Source organism: Podarcis melisellensis, assembly GCF_964234715.1.
Source record: "Podarcis melisellensis genome assembly, chromosome: 2".
NCBI lineage: Eukaryota > Metazoa > Chordata > Lepidosauria > Squamata > Lacertidae > Podarcis > Podarcis melisellensis.
Genome location: NC_138529.1, coordinates 80,843,893 through 80,859,794, shown reverse-complemented (window position 1 = coordinate 80,859,794; position 15,902 = coordinate 80,843,893). Strand labels below are relative to the sequence as shown.

The 15,902-nt window shown below is 42.8% G+C and overlaps 1 protein-coding gene across 10 annotated transcripts in view; it reads left to right on the top strand.

The window, feature by feature from the left end:
• Nucleotides 1-15,902, top strand: part of ERC2 (ELKS/RAB6-interacting/CAST family member 2) — a 518,559-nt gene that overhangs the window by 122,974 nt on the left and 379,683 nt on the right. The window lies entirely within an intron of this gene.

The window sequence follows — 15,902 nt, the reverse complement described above, 5'->3', positions numbered from 1 at the left end:
GCAGAGGTATGGTGGATATTTACATTGTTTGTTTAAGCCACTGCTACTTTGTGCTCCAAGAACAGCACATGCCAGGGCTTAATTTGCGCCAGACTATTCTTCACCTATGTTGTGCTGGAGGACAGAGGTCTGACTCCCTCCCTTTACAGCACCTTGAAATATAAACCCCAAGAAAAGAAGAAAGTTCCCATATCAAGAAATGTGATATAGAAATGTGATCAATCAGTCCCCACTACCTATGGAACCATGAGTATGGAAGTGCACAAATTATTATGGTGAACTTTAGTGAAAAGTGGACTATTTGCACAGAGGAAGTACTTGATGTTGGAAAACGCCCTGAGGCTGCCCCTGCACCCCGAACTCTGAGCGTCCTCCAGTATACACAGCTCTGGAAAAGGTATTTCCCTTCTTCTCAGCGCGCTTCAGCGACATATATCAAATGATATATGTTAAGTTGTGGATGAACATATCAGACGACACAGCGATTCTTCAAACAGCTCTTGTTTATGCACAGGCCAGGACAGAACTGAACTGAAGGGTTCAGTCAGCCTGTTTATATAGAGCTCCAGTACAATGTAACTGTAACAATTTTCTAAAACTATCCAATCACTGAACGTCACTTTCGATCCCTTATTTGCATAACTATCTACAGTATCCCACTGCTGGCCCAGGGTGAGAACTTCAATACATAACACCATATGCACAGTAATCTTCTAGCATAACACAGCAAGACACATGAGACATTGTAGAGCTAATCTACGTATTTATTTACACACTATGTACAGACAAATGAATCATGGCGCCCTCTCTCTCCAGCTTGGGAGGAAAAACCAGAACAAGTAAAAGCAAAAGTACAGTACAATAGTACATACAGCAGAAGAGATAAGACTATCTTCCGTTCCCACAGTGTTCCCAGACAGGCATGTGATTTACACCAATCTCATCTGCAGCGTGAAATACTAACACTTGACACACAAACGAAAAACTACAACTGAAATTAAAAACAAAGCAGGAAGGTCAGATGGATGACAATTGTATTATCTGAACCCTCATAGATATTTCTCCTTAGGACTTCAGAGATACAGACCCCATCAGGATTCACTGCTGTCCACTGTGTGTGTGTTGGTCACCAGAGAGGGTTGGTCCATGCTTCAAAGCTACTGAACGTATTTTCTCTCATTCCCTTATGCATTCCAATACATGCAAAACACTTCCAGCATCCATGGCCACAGATTATTTCTCTCTCCTCTTGGAATATGAAAAACTGAACTGTCTTAACACCTGTCCTCAACAGATTGGAGTTGCAGTGTCTCCCACACAGGAGACATAGGGTAAGTATGCAGTTTGCATTATGGACTTATTGGCAACAACCTTCCCCTATTTCATTTTTTTATTGCCTGTTAATCCCAACCTTTCTTCAAACTTGTTCAAGCTCTTTCCAAATGGCAAATGGAATCGGAGCAATCTTTTTTAGATAAACACTAAATGCTTCACTTAGTTATTGCTGTTGCTGTCCAGTCATCACCAACCCATTATTCTCTTCAGGAGCAGAGCTGGGGAGTGGAACAAACAGAATATGAAGACAGAATGCAACAACCTAGATGGGATAAGTGAGTATTGCCTTCAATATAGCATTATCTTACTGCTATTCCTTAAAGACAGTGCAAACACCAGAGGAACTCCCAATGGAAGAGTGGGAAGCTGGGATAAGGCATGTGGAATGCAAGGACACCTAAATGATAACTCTCTTTCTCACATACAACCACAGATAAGCGCCAAGTCTCTGGATATATCAGTTACAGCTGCTACATTCATTATTATCACAATGTCTCTCCTATTTTCCCACAGGAAACCAGGAAGCCGTCCAACATGCAGAGAAGCAAGGGTACTCTCCACTGAATGCCATGAAAGATGCAAACATGGCCTACAGTGGCAGCAGAAACCAATGGGAAGCCAGTTGTTTCCATGTGAGGTTGTCTCTATTGGCCTCCCAGGGCTCCTGTGATTTTCAAAAGTGCACAGTAGATGGAAAACTAACAGGTTTCGCTGTGCATTCCACGAAGTAGGAACAATGAGGAAAGTTGCACCTGTAACTCCACTGTCTGCCACACATCTTGTACAAGCATAGAGGCTCCGCAAGAACAAAAAGTTGGCAACCACATTCCTCTGCGAACTTACTCTACAACTGATGCTGATTGATAACTGCTGTGACTTAGCTGTGTCTCTGTTTTGATTATGGCTAGCTGATTCCTCCCTTCACCCCCCACGTGTCTCAACGCGGGTGTCTTCCTGATGGGTCTGCAGACTTTTCCCTTTATCTGCTTTGCTTACATCTGTTTTAGACTATGCTTTTTGTTGAGTTGATTCACATGCAGATATTTTGTAATAGCCAAGTAGCTAAACATCATTTAACAATGAAATATGTGAAATAAAGTGCTACAGCTTCTGTTTCATTATTCCACTCCAGAAGGGAAGCTCTGGTCATCTTTGCGTCTTCTTCCTTTTTTCAATATAAACTTTGTTCTTCACTTTCTTAAAATACTTCTAACAAACAATCCCGTACATCCCCACACCCAACATTCCGCGCATATACAATGTAAAAACCATACAGTCAAACATTTTCTGTGTTCCTTCTTGAGCTTGGATTTTGCTCAGAATTATGACTGACATTTTAAAACTTCTTAATGAGCTTTCCTGGGAGCATGCTGCTGTGGCAATTCAAGACTGTTCTGTATCAATAGTAATGTTTTTAAAACATTTTCATTAAATCTTCAACCTACTTAGTCTGCACTTCCTTTGCAAAATTGTGCTTATCAACTTAGAGAAATGCTAAGCTAATTTTAGAATATTAATCAGACAATCTACTGAGTTCTTGACTATTTGTGGGCACTAATTTGAAAGCTATATTATAGGAACGTGTGATTTACCTTTTAAAAAAATAAAAAATAAGGCTTAAGTATTTTATGTCTGGGTAAATTTGTTTTTTTTAAAAAAATAGTTGAGCAGAAAGTCAGTATTCAGTTGATTAGACTGAATTGTTGATTAGACTTATTATTGCAGAAGCCTTGAAAAAAACAAGGAAGTTATTTAGCGATGGAATCAGAAGAACTACTGCATACAGAAGTTTAATTAAAAGAAGTAAGAAGGCACAGATTCTTTTTTTTTTAAGATATGAACATGGATATGCTGTTAAATGGAATGTTTTCTATCAGAAGGTTTTATTACATTAGGGATATGTTCTTGCAGTTCTTGAAATACTAGCCTGTGAACAATCCTGACGTTTCCTTTCCAAGCTCTCACTGTAAACGGAAAAACACTGGAGTTAGCATTAGTGTGATTCTTAAGAACATCAAATTACAGTGGTGCCCCGCAAGACGAACGCCTCGCAAGACGAAAAACCCGCTAGACGAAAGGGTTTTCCGTTTTGGAGGCGCTTCGTAAAACGAATTCCCCTATGGGGTTGCTTCGCAAGACGAAAAAAATCTTGCATCCCCCCGCGGGTTTTTTTCGCTTTTTTCGCTCTTTTCTTAAGCCGCGAAGCCGCTTATCAGCTGTTCTGCTGATAAGCCGCTTAACAGCTGATCGCTGGAAGCCGCTTGACAGCTGTAGCGCTAATCTGCTAAGCTGTCAATGGGCTTGCTTCGCAAGACGAAAAAACCGCTATACGAAGAGCCTCACGGAACGGATTAATTTCGTCTTGCGAGGCACCACTGTATTCTCTCTAACTCTTCTCTAAAGAGTCAGATGCCATTTAGTAGTTTCTTCATTTAAGAGTTTTGGACAAAGTATATAAAAATACCACTGTTGCAGATCACAGATCTGTTTAGAATTGAATTAATTCTGTACTATAGCCCCTGAACATTTTACAAGAAAAATTAGTAGGCAGTTTAAATGAGAACTACAACTAACTCCATTAAAAAAAAAAAACTCAGAAAGCCAATTGTTTTAAATATTCATCTGCAATTCTGTTGTTATATTTTTTATTCCTTGCCCTGCCATATCATTTTAGAGGATCTACCTGATTATCAAGAGAATTTAGATTTGTTGGAATTAATAGTTGGCCACATATTTTGCAGCAGGGACTGGGGGAGACACATCCTGAGGTAAATGTGGTCTGCATGTTGTCTGTCATCTGCAAGCTCTCCACAGATGCCGACCTATGTAAGTCACAGTATCCTAGAAATTAGAATTTCTAGAACTATGTATTCATTTAATGGAAGTAACCATAGCATTTTTTCAGGCAGTCTTTTCTTACCGTGGTTACCATTGCCTGAGGGCAGAGTTGAATGAATGCTTTCTGGCTCCGCCTTCTCCATCACATCACTATTGTTGCTCTTGCAGTTCTCAATGTGTTTGTGGTTTAACTCCAGTAGCTGGTTTGTACACAACACAAAGTCAGGTCTAATATGAACCATAAAAGGTAAAGGTACCCCTGCCCATATGGGCCAGTCGTGTCCGACTCTAGGGTTGTGCGCTCATCTCACTTAAGAGGCCAGGGGCCAGCGCTGTCCGGAGACACTTCCGGGTCACGTGGCCAGCATGATGTAGCTGCTCTGGCGAGCCAGCACCAGCGCAGCACACGGAAACGCCGTTTACTTTCCCGCTATAAAGCAGTACCTATTTATCGACTTGCACTTAGGGGTGCTTTCGAACTGCTAGGTGGGCAGGAGCTGGGACCGAACGACGGGAGCTCAACCCGCCGCAGGGATTCGAACCACCGACCATACGATCGGCAAGTCCTAGGCGCTGAGGTTTTACCCACAGCGCCACCCTAAATAAACCATGAAAAAGAGAAGGTTTAAGTGATGCCTCAGCTTTATTAGGGTTATTATGATTAACATTAACTAATATGAACCATAGTTAATGTTAATCATAATAACCCTAATAACGCTGAGGCATCACTTAAACCTTGTTCTTTTTTACACAACTCCCCCCCCCCCCCAATGCTCATTAAAGCAAACACAAGTAAGGAAGAACTGCTCTTGACTCAAGGCTCTGCAGTTTTGGGGCACTGCAGTTTTGGGGCACTCTAACCATAGTTACGAGGAGGTCCAGCATTCTGCACAATGCTGAGCAATGGTTAACTTTAAAGTTTATAACCCAACTGCCCTTCAACCATAGGTAATATATCCAAGACATTATGAGGTAGCCTGGGTGGGGAGTAGAGCTCAGCCCCCCTGTGTGGGGGGGTCTTCACCCTGGTCCGCTTTTCGGGCACAAATTAGGCCTGCCTCCTAGACTGGCACTGCAGTTGAATTCTCAGTCTCCCACCCTACCTCCATGTGTTTTTGCTTTATTTTGTAAACTGTGTTCTGTTGGTTTGTGTGCAGACCTTGCTATGGAAGTTTCGGTCACTGTATTTGGGGCCAGGAAGAAAGTTTGCCTTCAGACAAACTGGCTGGTCTGGAGGCAGGGGCATAGGAAGGGGAGTGTGGGGTGTGTGGGCTGCCCCGGGTGTCATCCTGAAGGGGGGTGACATTCAGCGTGGGCCCCCCCACAACTCCCCCAAGCCCAGCGAGCAGGTGAAGCAGCTGCTGTGGCTCTCCCTATTCCCTGGCTTGCTGTAGGCTTGGAGTCGTGGGGGGCTGCAGCGATTGGCCCTGTGGGCGGATCACCCCGCCCCTTGGGTGGATCGCCCCGCCCCCGGGTGCACAGCATGTGTGCCGCTCTGGGTGCCAGAGCACCCAGCTCCACCACTGTCTGGATGTTTCCGCCTGCCTCATAGAAATTGTCACAACTTGGGCAGATAAGGCATTGGGTAGGTTCCTTAGTCTGGGACACGTGGGGTATTGTATGTATATGTCAACACCCCCACAAAACAGGGTATCCCACAAAAGGGATCCTAGTGGAGGTGTTTCTGTCCATACGCCCAGACTGGGGCCAAAGGACATAACACTCCCCAAGGTGGCGATCCTGATGGTTTGCTCCTATTTGATGTAGGTCATAGGACAGGATTGACCTCTGGTAAGCAGTCAGCAAATGGGCTGACTGATTGGAAACTCCCAATGCCTGATCCCAAACTCACATCTCTAATATAAAGTTGTGTTAATCCGAGAATTTTGTCCTGTTGTTCTGTTCCTTACTTGCATGGCACCTGGGCAAGCAACCTACAAAATCCATGCTTGAGTCAAAATGTTTTAAATTGCATCTTAAATGAACGTTTTAAATGTGGCACGATGGGTCAGGGCATCTTGCTGCCAAACCAGAAGGTTGGTAGTTTGAGCCCACGCAGGGATGGCTGTGGGCAGGATTCCTGGATGATTCTCGGGCGTCCCTTCCAACTCTACAATTCTGTGATTCTATCAGAAGAACCGTAACAGAGAAACTCACATATTTAAAGGATCTTGCCATGGACAGAAAAAATAAACCCACGGGAAAGCCTTTTGTTCTGAAGGGAACACTATGGCCACTGTGCTTGAAAAGTCTCTTCTCTTTTGCAGTTCTGAGTCAGCGTTAGGCCCTTTCCCAGCTGTCTGTGGGCTGACATTGATCTGGAACCAAATTTGTGCTTTCCTCTATCTGAGATGTGTCTGGAACAAACCCCGCAACGTGGCATTTCTCTAATCATCGTTAGAATTAAACAAGCAGAAAGGGTACCTTTCCCATCCTTTTTGTAGTGAACACTTTCACCCTTAAGCAGATACAGTGGTACCTCGGGTTAAGTACTTAATTCGTTCCGGAGGTCCGTTCTTAACCTGAAACTGTTCTTAACCTGAAGCACCACTTTAACTAATGGGGCCTCCTACCGGAGCACGATTTCTGTTCTCATCCTGAAGCAAAGTTCTTAACCCGAGGTACTATTTCTGGGTTAGCGGAGTCTGTAACCTGAAGCGTATGTAACCCGAGGTACCACTTTACATTAAATTATGACCAAGTAAATGAACAGATTTTTCAAATACGATTGGATGTAAATTTTAAAGCTCAGTCAAAATGGGATGGCGCAATGCATTGGCACCTTTGTTATGCTGTGGAGGTGTTGGGCTGCTATTACATATGCCCCAACGTGCTGTCATGTTATGGCTTCGCCATTTTTTACCTAGGACTGGTTGGTGCGTGGATGTGGGAGATGAACTTCATTCCTAATGGAGACGCCATCCACTGATGGATTAGAAAGAGAAATGTCTAACTTTGTGCACTTTTGTGCAGCTTAGTCAGGACCACAACACAGGAAAAAATAAAAAGTGTTATCACATCTGCATTGAATGGAAGTACTGTAGAGTGAAATGCAATGAACTTAAAACCTTAGCTTTTTGAGCATTTATCTCGCTTAGCATGCTTGCCAGCAGAATAAGGATAAACATCCAGACTGAGGATAAGATAAGGAGAGCCCTGCAGGCCCATCTACTCTAGCATCCTGTTCTCACCGTGGCCAACCAGATGCCTATGGGAAGCTGCAAGCAGGATATGACCACAACAGCACTCACTCCATTTGTGCTCTCCAGAAATTAGCATTGAGAGGCCCACTATCTCTGATACTGGATGATATAGTCGTCATGACTAGTAGCTATTGATAACCTTATCTCCATGAATTTCTTTAATCCCCATTTAAAGCCACCCATGGCTACATCTTGCGGTAGCAAATTCCAGTTCAACTATGTGCTGTGTAAGGGATATGTGCTTTTGTCAGTTCAGAATCTTCCGACATTCATCTTCATTGGATCACCCCAAGTTCCCATACAACGGGAGGCAGAGAAAGATCTACTTTCTCCGCACCATTTGCGTACCTCTGCCATGTCCTCCCTCTTTTACTCCTCCTAAAAAAGCCTCAAATGATGTAACTTTTATTCTCAGGGGAATTGTTCCAGCCCCATGATAGGGGTTTTTTTTTGCACCCCTTTTTTAACCTTTTCCAGATTTACAATATTCAACTCAATTCCTTTATTCGACCGATAGTCAGAAATAAAACACAGAAATAAAACACAATACAGAATTATGAACTAAAACATCATAGGGGTACATGAATAAGGTAGGGCCACAGCACTAAACCTCCTACAGATAACCCACATCAAGGCATTCAATTGTATGTTTCCGACGCTTGAGTGCCAGGAAAAGGAACTTAGCCACTGACAAGGTTGTTCTCCTAGAAGACCCATTTAGCAGACATGCTGTCTGCTTTCCTCTTTGTCGGGGACTAAGCTGGGGTAAGCATGGGGTTATAAGACACTGTCTCAAATCGCTGTAGAAGGGACAGCTCAGCAAAATGTGCTCTGTGGATTCCACCTCACCCAACACACAATGGCACAATCTCTGGTCATATGGGACTCCTCCATATCTTCCCCTCAGAACCGCCGAGTCAAGAACATTCAGCCTAGCCGCGGTAAATAGTCTGCGGTATTCCACGTAGTGGATATCCGCCAGGTAGCGAGCAGATTTACAATATTGTTCTTGAGGTGTGCAAACCAGAGTATTCAAGATTGGCTGCGCCACCCTACGTTCGTATAATCGCATTATGATATTGGCAATCTTATTTTCAATCCCTTTCCTAACATAGAAATGCCTTTTTTCACAGCTGCTGCACGAAGGGCAACTACAACTCCAAAGTCAAAATCTTGGCCAGTCACTGCCAGTTCAGATCCCATAAGTGTATATGTGAATTTTTGGGGGGTATGTGTGTGCCCCAATGCGCACCATTTTATACCTGCTTACATTGAATTGCATTCGCTATATTAATTCCCCTGCAGTTTGGAGAGATCCTTATGGAGTTCCTCCTAGTCCCTTTTGTTCTTATCACCCTTAACAATTCCATGTCATTGGCAAACTTAGCTACCTCACTACTCACACCTAACTAGATCATTTAGGAAAAGGTTGTATGTATTATAGAAACTTCATAAAATATTCAGAATGTAATCTAGGTAATTGTTTAATCAAGCTATCTTCCACAGCAGTCGTGAGGGGAAAAATAGAAATTACATTCCCAAAAAGGAACACCGCAAATAGGCATAATGAATACAACAAAACAAACCCACCTTCCGGTTACAGAGCTAATTATACACAGAACAATGTGTGACTTGTTGGAAACTTAGAAACGTTTAAATCCAATTGGAAGGGTTTTCCTACGCAAAATAATAAACTGCAAGTCACTTTCTGATCTTCTCCAGAATTCCATTGTCTGTTGCATTTTACCATCAGGAATAGGGAAGAAAAGCTTTTAAGCAAGTTTGATTTATACTGCAATCAGGAAAAGTATTATGAGGCAAGTCTGCATCTTATGATAGACATCTAGGAATACTCATCTCTGAAAGCCTATACATCTTTGACATAAGGGGTGGAAACTCTGGCTTGTGTCCATGGACGATGTATGACACTCAGTTCATGTGCCAATTTATCCTAAGTGCCTTTGGGAGCTGTTCAGTTTTCAAACATAATGTAATAGTTGTTGATGAGCTCTGACAGGGTTGCTCTTTTGCATGGCCAACTCCCCTCCCCCCAGCCCTGATATAATTTTTGGCAAATGCTGAAGACACACCTCTTTACTCTAACCTTTGATACCTGAGATGTGTGTTTTGAAGACCCACCCTGTTCCTGTGCTTGTAATTTGTTTCAACCATTTTTCATTCTGAATTTTAAATTGTTGTAACCCCACCGCCCTGGGACCTGCCGGTGAAGAGCGGATACAAATGCAGTAAGGAATTTATTGATAATATTGAATAAGGATACAGTAGTTAGGTATTTTAAAGGCATTATACATTAATGCTCAAACTTTCTCAGTGGATTCAGCTCACTCTCACTTTAGGCTAATCTGGGTGTTACTCTCCCAGAGTGGAATTCCAGAAACAGCCGCCATTTTGACTCCTGCATTTGAAGTTACATATTATTTGACACTCAGCATCTTAATAGACGTATACAGGGCATAACCCAGCCGAGGATAAGCACTTTTAAGTCCCATTGGTTTCAGAGGGAGAACTAAATACAGTCTTAAAATATCTTCCAAAAAAGCAATACTGTAGTATCTAAACGTTTTTAGCTTTGGCTACATAATAAACTTTGTGATTTACAACACAATCCTATACATGCATAAAAGTGCATAGAATTGCAGCACAACTAAGGAATAAACTAGATGAGATGTTAAAGGTGGGATTGAATTTAATTTATGTAGGGGGGTTTCTTCTATAAAAATCACCTGTGCCCTTTCCTTCCCATTCAGAATCAGGGGGAGGGGCCTGGCTGTTGTAGTCTAAAATTGAGATTGCCTTGCTCCATCTGCTCTTAGCCACTGAAGAGAACCTTGAGCAGACACAGCACCTCAGCTCTGCTTCCTTTCTGTACTTTGCCTGCTGATTGCAGCATCTGGGCTTCATGAGGCATGGGACCCTCACCTGTCCCAAGCCTATTCCAACTGAGGAATCACACACCTCCTCCAAGAGCTAGCGAGCCCCACCTGGCCAGCTAGGGAGCTGGACCGTGGGCCTCTGCCTGCCTCAGCCTCCTAGAAGGTCCCTCCTTCTGCTCCCTACGCCTCAGAGCCCACCAAGTTTGTGGAGACAGGGGCCCCTCTGGCTCTGGCGATGGGTCCTGTTTTGGTTCCTGTGCACTGTCTCCGGGGCCGGATTTAAGTTTGATGAGGCCCTAAGCTACTAAAGGTAGCTGTCCTTGTCAAAACAAATTGTCATTGTTTTTTGTGTTGGAATATATGCTATATGGTAATTTATGGACCTAATAGGTATCTAAAGCCATTTGCCACTGTTGGTGTTTGTAGGTTTCATTTTATTTGTTTTTTATCTTATATTTTGGAAATGTACATCCAGGTTTTTTCCCTTTAAATTTTTTGCCCCCCCCAAGAGTGGGCCCCAAGCTATAGCTTGTTTAACTTATACGTAAATCTGGCACTGACTGTCCCCCATCCCCATGCTATCTTCCATCACGCCGTGAGTACTTCCTACATCAACCTCTCTTTCCTCAACCCCCGGTGTGTCCCACCCACAGCTTACACCCCTTGCCAGGATCCTCTTCCTCCTCCCTTCGTCCTGCCAGTTCATGACACACTGTGATTTTTCACAAAAGCAATTGCTGCTCACGGGGCACATTGCAATAGTTCCTTGTGCATAACATAAGTCCATGCTATATGTCACAGATCAAACCTATCCATTCTTAAGGAAATCAGCCCTGAGTGCTCACTGGAAGGACAGATCCTGAAGCTGGGGCTCCAATACTTGGGCCACCTCATGAGAAGAGAAGACTCCCTGGAAAAGACCCTGATGTTGGGAAACATTGAGGGCACAAGGAGAAGGGGACGACAGAGGACGAGATGGTTGGATAGTGTTCTCGAAGCTACCAGCATGAGTTTGACCAAACTGTGGGAAGCAGTGGAAGACAGGAGTGCCTGGCGTGCTCTGGTCCATGGGGTCAAGAAGAGTCGTACACGATAAACGACTAAACAACAAATATGTCACAGGGAGGGTGCAATTAAAAAAAAAGGAATCTGCATTATGTCCAGAAGGTCATCGTCTTCCTTCTTCTAACCCAAGTCTGCAGATGCACACTTCCATGGACAGGTGTACACAGACAGTGGGTGTTCCTCCTGTTTTTTTCTCTCTGTTGAGTTTCAAAAATACATTTGTGGTTTCTTAGCTGAGTCTGGACTTGCATGCCAGCTCAATAATAATGGCCAACTAGGCTGCGTATACCTTATCCAGCATTTGTTTACTCTTCATCAGTGAGTGGCACATGGTCTGCCCCTGGAACCAGCCCCAGCAGGTGCTGAGGGGGACCCCAAACTCTAGCCAAGGGCTGCAATGTGAGCTCACAGAAGGCAATTCCAATAACAGACTTGCAATCGTAATGAGAGAATCCAGGGAATGGAATATGCGTGTTGAATATATCTGTTGAAGGAATCAGTGCAGATAACAACATTCTTTCCTGAAAGCTTATCTTTGGAGCTGTGCAAATATGCACAGTTTTTCACGGAGAAGTAGCTTCAAAAATAGCTAACTAACTAACTGGGCAGATTGTCATGGCCACTCTGCCAATGGAAATACAATGGAGAATAAAACTTCTCCCTCATATTTCTGCTTGTAAGGTCAAGGATGGGTTGTGGGGAGGAAGATTGAGGAAAAGGGATGGTAAACTGTTTCTACAAGAAGGAAGCCCCTCCCACAGACACTTTAAGTAGCACCTTGAAACTGGTGCACATGAGATGAAGAGCAGTACCAAAATCCAATAACTTGAAAAGTTGGCATAAACCTAGTCTGAGAAATCCTTGAATAGAGGTCCAGAAGTAGCAGTGTCAACACAAACGTGGGGGAACATCATATGCATTGTAAGGAGGCAAGTACTGATAATCCCAGTAAATAAGACTAATGTAATTTAGTCCTGTGTTGAAATTGTTTGTTTGTTTCTACTTCACTGCTCCAAGAATTAAAGATAAAGAATAATTCTAAAACCTTTTAAAATACGCATTTGAAAATTGTTTTAAAGCTCATAAAGCACTTCAAAATCCACTAGGAATATGGTATTGTATAAGAACCTTCATAGTTGCCATGGAGATAAGAAAATAACTTGTGGTAAAAAGCATAAGGTCTGATCCAGCTCCCCTTATGCACATTCTAGAGAGCAGGGGTGTGAGAGTGGGGACTTCTCAAGTTCAGTACATACACAAAGCTTTCTCTGACACAGAAGTGAATGATACAGCCCTGACGGCACACAGTTTAAAAACAACAACACATTGCAGTGTATCGTCTCACACTGCAGTTATCCCCATAAAGAAGACTGGGTTTGTATTGAAGTCTTATAATGTTGTGTTCTTGATGCTCTATAGCAGGGATGAGGAACTTGTGACCACCACCCCATGTGTTCTTTCTTGGACTCCATCATAGCTGACCATTGGTCCTGCTAGTGAATGGGAGCCCTGCTCCATAGTAACAGCCTCATTATTGCTGTTTATTTTGTGCTGATAAATATCTGTAAGGTGCTTCCAGAACTTGACTGGGAGGCAGGATAGAAACGTAGGTAACTAAATAAGGAGGTGACAGTTCTGTTTATTGGGAAACAAACTTTGTTTCATAGAAGCAGCTTCTTGCTGCTGACGTCCATCAAACCAAACTGTTGTTAATGGATGCAGTCATACCATCACCTCAAACTGAAGAGTCCAGACACTCCCCTATACACAAAGGGATGGAGGACACTACAGTTCTGTGATTCTATGACACGTCTCAAGGAGGCAATTTGACAAGTTTTTAGATTTGCCATTTAGAAGCTAGAAGGGTGAAAGGAATCTAGTCTTCTCCTGGCTCCCGCTCCCTGGTTGCCAATAGGTATGAAATGCTGGGGTGCTCATGCAAAGGGAAAATATTGATGAAAGCCCCCCGCCCCAAGCTCACTATTTCCTTGGCATTACTCTGAAACAAATGGAGCCAAACTGATGCCCTCCTGATGTTTAGGACTGTAACTGACTGTTGGTCATACCGGTTTGAGCTGGTGGAAGTCGATGTGCCCAACATCTGAAAGGCATCCTGTTTTCTACCCCTATTCTAGGGCTGATGCCCTCTAGGCAGGCAGGCAGGCAAGCTGGCAGCTTGGCAGAGGTGAAGACAGGCAGAGATTCATGCAACCTTTGATTACAGAGCAACAAGTTGCTCAAAATGAGGAACTAGCTTGGACACTGCAGTTGTATAAGCTGAGACCATATTATCCTATTGTCTGCTTGAGAGGCTTAATTCTTGCTGGGCTGAAAGGTACTGTATTGTTGTAAACTTCAGACTAGCTACTGCAGCATTAATTTCTCTTTTCTGTCTTGTTAAGAGCTGGATAGGGTATAAGCTGATGATGGATGCTTTTTCTTAGTCACTATGGGCCAATCTAGATATAACCTCAGATTCATCTCTGATATCTTTTTTCCTTACTAAAAGCTGCCTTGGGTACAGCTGACTTGGTCTGGAGCCTTAGCACAAGGGGAAGTTAAACCCCCATGCCAGTTCTGCAAGCTAAATTGCTTCTCAATTAGCTATGGAGGAGAAATGTTCAGGTACCTGTGTGCTTATGTTTCTCCCTCCATGACTAATATAGGTAATTGGAAAGAGTACTGCAGAATGGGAAGGGGAATTTCCCTCCCACCACTGGAACCACAGTCCTGATTCAAACTGGACCCCTGTTTGGAAAAGAAATAGGTGTCTATGATGCATTCACACATCACAGGTGTCTAGTTTGGCCTAATGCAGCATCTGTAAGAATATAAGAAGAGTCATTAAGTATCAGACCAAAGGCCCATCTAGTCTAGAATCCTGTTCCCATGGCGGCTAATCCAACTGGCAATAGGAAGTCCGCAAGCAAAATGACCAACAGGATTTAGATTAGGGCATCTAATGGGATACTTTGATTACTGTTGAAACTGAATGATAAATAATCTGATTTGAACGGATAATGAAGAATGAATGGAGTGCTCAAGCACGCCCTGTGGAATTCTCTCCCCGTCAGATGAATATAAATAATTATATGAGCTTCTGTAGACATCTGAAGGCAGCCCTGCATTGGGATGTTTTAAATGTGTGGTGTTCTTGTGTTTCTGTATGCTTTGTGGGAAGCTGCCCACAGTGACTGGTGCAACCCAGTCATATGGACAGGGTACAAAAAACAAATTGTTGTTGTTGTTATTCCATTCCGGCACTTTCCTTTCTGCTATTTATAGAAGCACAATCAATAGTTTTATGGCAAACAGTAGTTAATTAGCCCTTTTTGGGAAGGCGAATGAAGCTTTATTAGCTCTATCGAGAATCAACAATTCAATGATGTCCCTGTCGTGGTCAGTATTATCTCATTTTGAGATTTGAGCCTGAATCATACTTTGGCTGCAAATAATGGCTGCCTCTGTGGTGGCATCTACCATGTGCACTGATCTCTCAGTTGCTATCAGGAGGGCACCCACTAGGGTATTTAGCCAGGTGTTCTCTTTGTTCCTGCTGGTTCCAGGTCCTTTGGTTTCTGTGACTGATACACTGTTGTTTTATTGATCTGTTTTTACAGCATTATTTCACTATGATGTGAGTGTTGTGTGAATTGCTTTGGTTCCTCTTTTTAAAGTTATGTGCATGGTTGGCAAGTTGACAAATGGCTTCACCTTTTGGCTGAATTACATGAGCTCACTGTAACAGACTAGAACATGAGACAGGTCCTAGTTGAATTCAGAATTAAGCTGGTCATTTGCACATAGTGAGAGAAAGAAAAGATGATGGATGGAGGTGCCAAAGCCAATTGTCATTAGCAACACACACAAAAATTGAAGGGTTTTTTGGGGGGAAGGGCTGCGTGGGTGTGAATCTTTTATTTTTTAAAAAGTCAGATTTAAATTATCTAAACTTCCCTTTAATTTGAAATAGTAAATAGCTATGTATATAGTGTTCTTGTGTTATTCTAAACATTTCATTGTGGCTTGCACACGGAAACATCACAATGTATTATCCTTTACATCACTTTTCTAATTACACACCCTTGTGCAGTGAAAACATCCTGCTTAATGTATTAGGTAGACATTCTCACCTTAAACATGTTAATTTGGAAGTATGTCTTGCTGAAATTAGTGGGGTTAACTTGCGAGCAAATATCTTTATGGATTGAAGTGCAAGTTCCAAAAATATCGTATCATGAAAGAAAAGACGAGCCAACATAATAAAGCTACTTTAGAGCTGCATCGATTCACTATATAATTACTATTCTGAAAATGTCAAATTTGAATGTAATGTCTGTAAATTGCTTGTTTCAAATATCAGTAGAAAAACTCTTTGAGTGGTGAAGTTCGGCAGAAGATTTTATGTGACATTTCTACCCCCTACCGTTTTTTTTGAATTAGCCGTACAGTGTTCAACATAATTGAATTACTTATTTGATGCCTGGACAGAGACGCAGCCGTGTTGTAATCTCTCTCGGTCCAAATGCAACATGCTGCCTTTGTCACCGTTGACATTAATTATTGA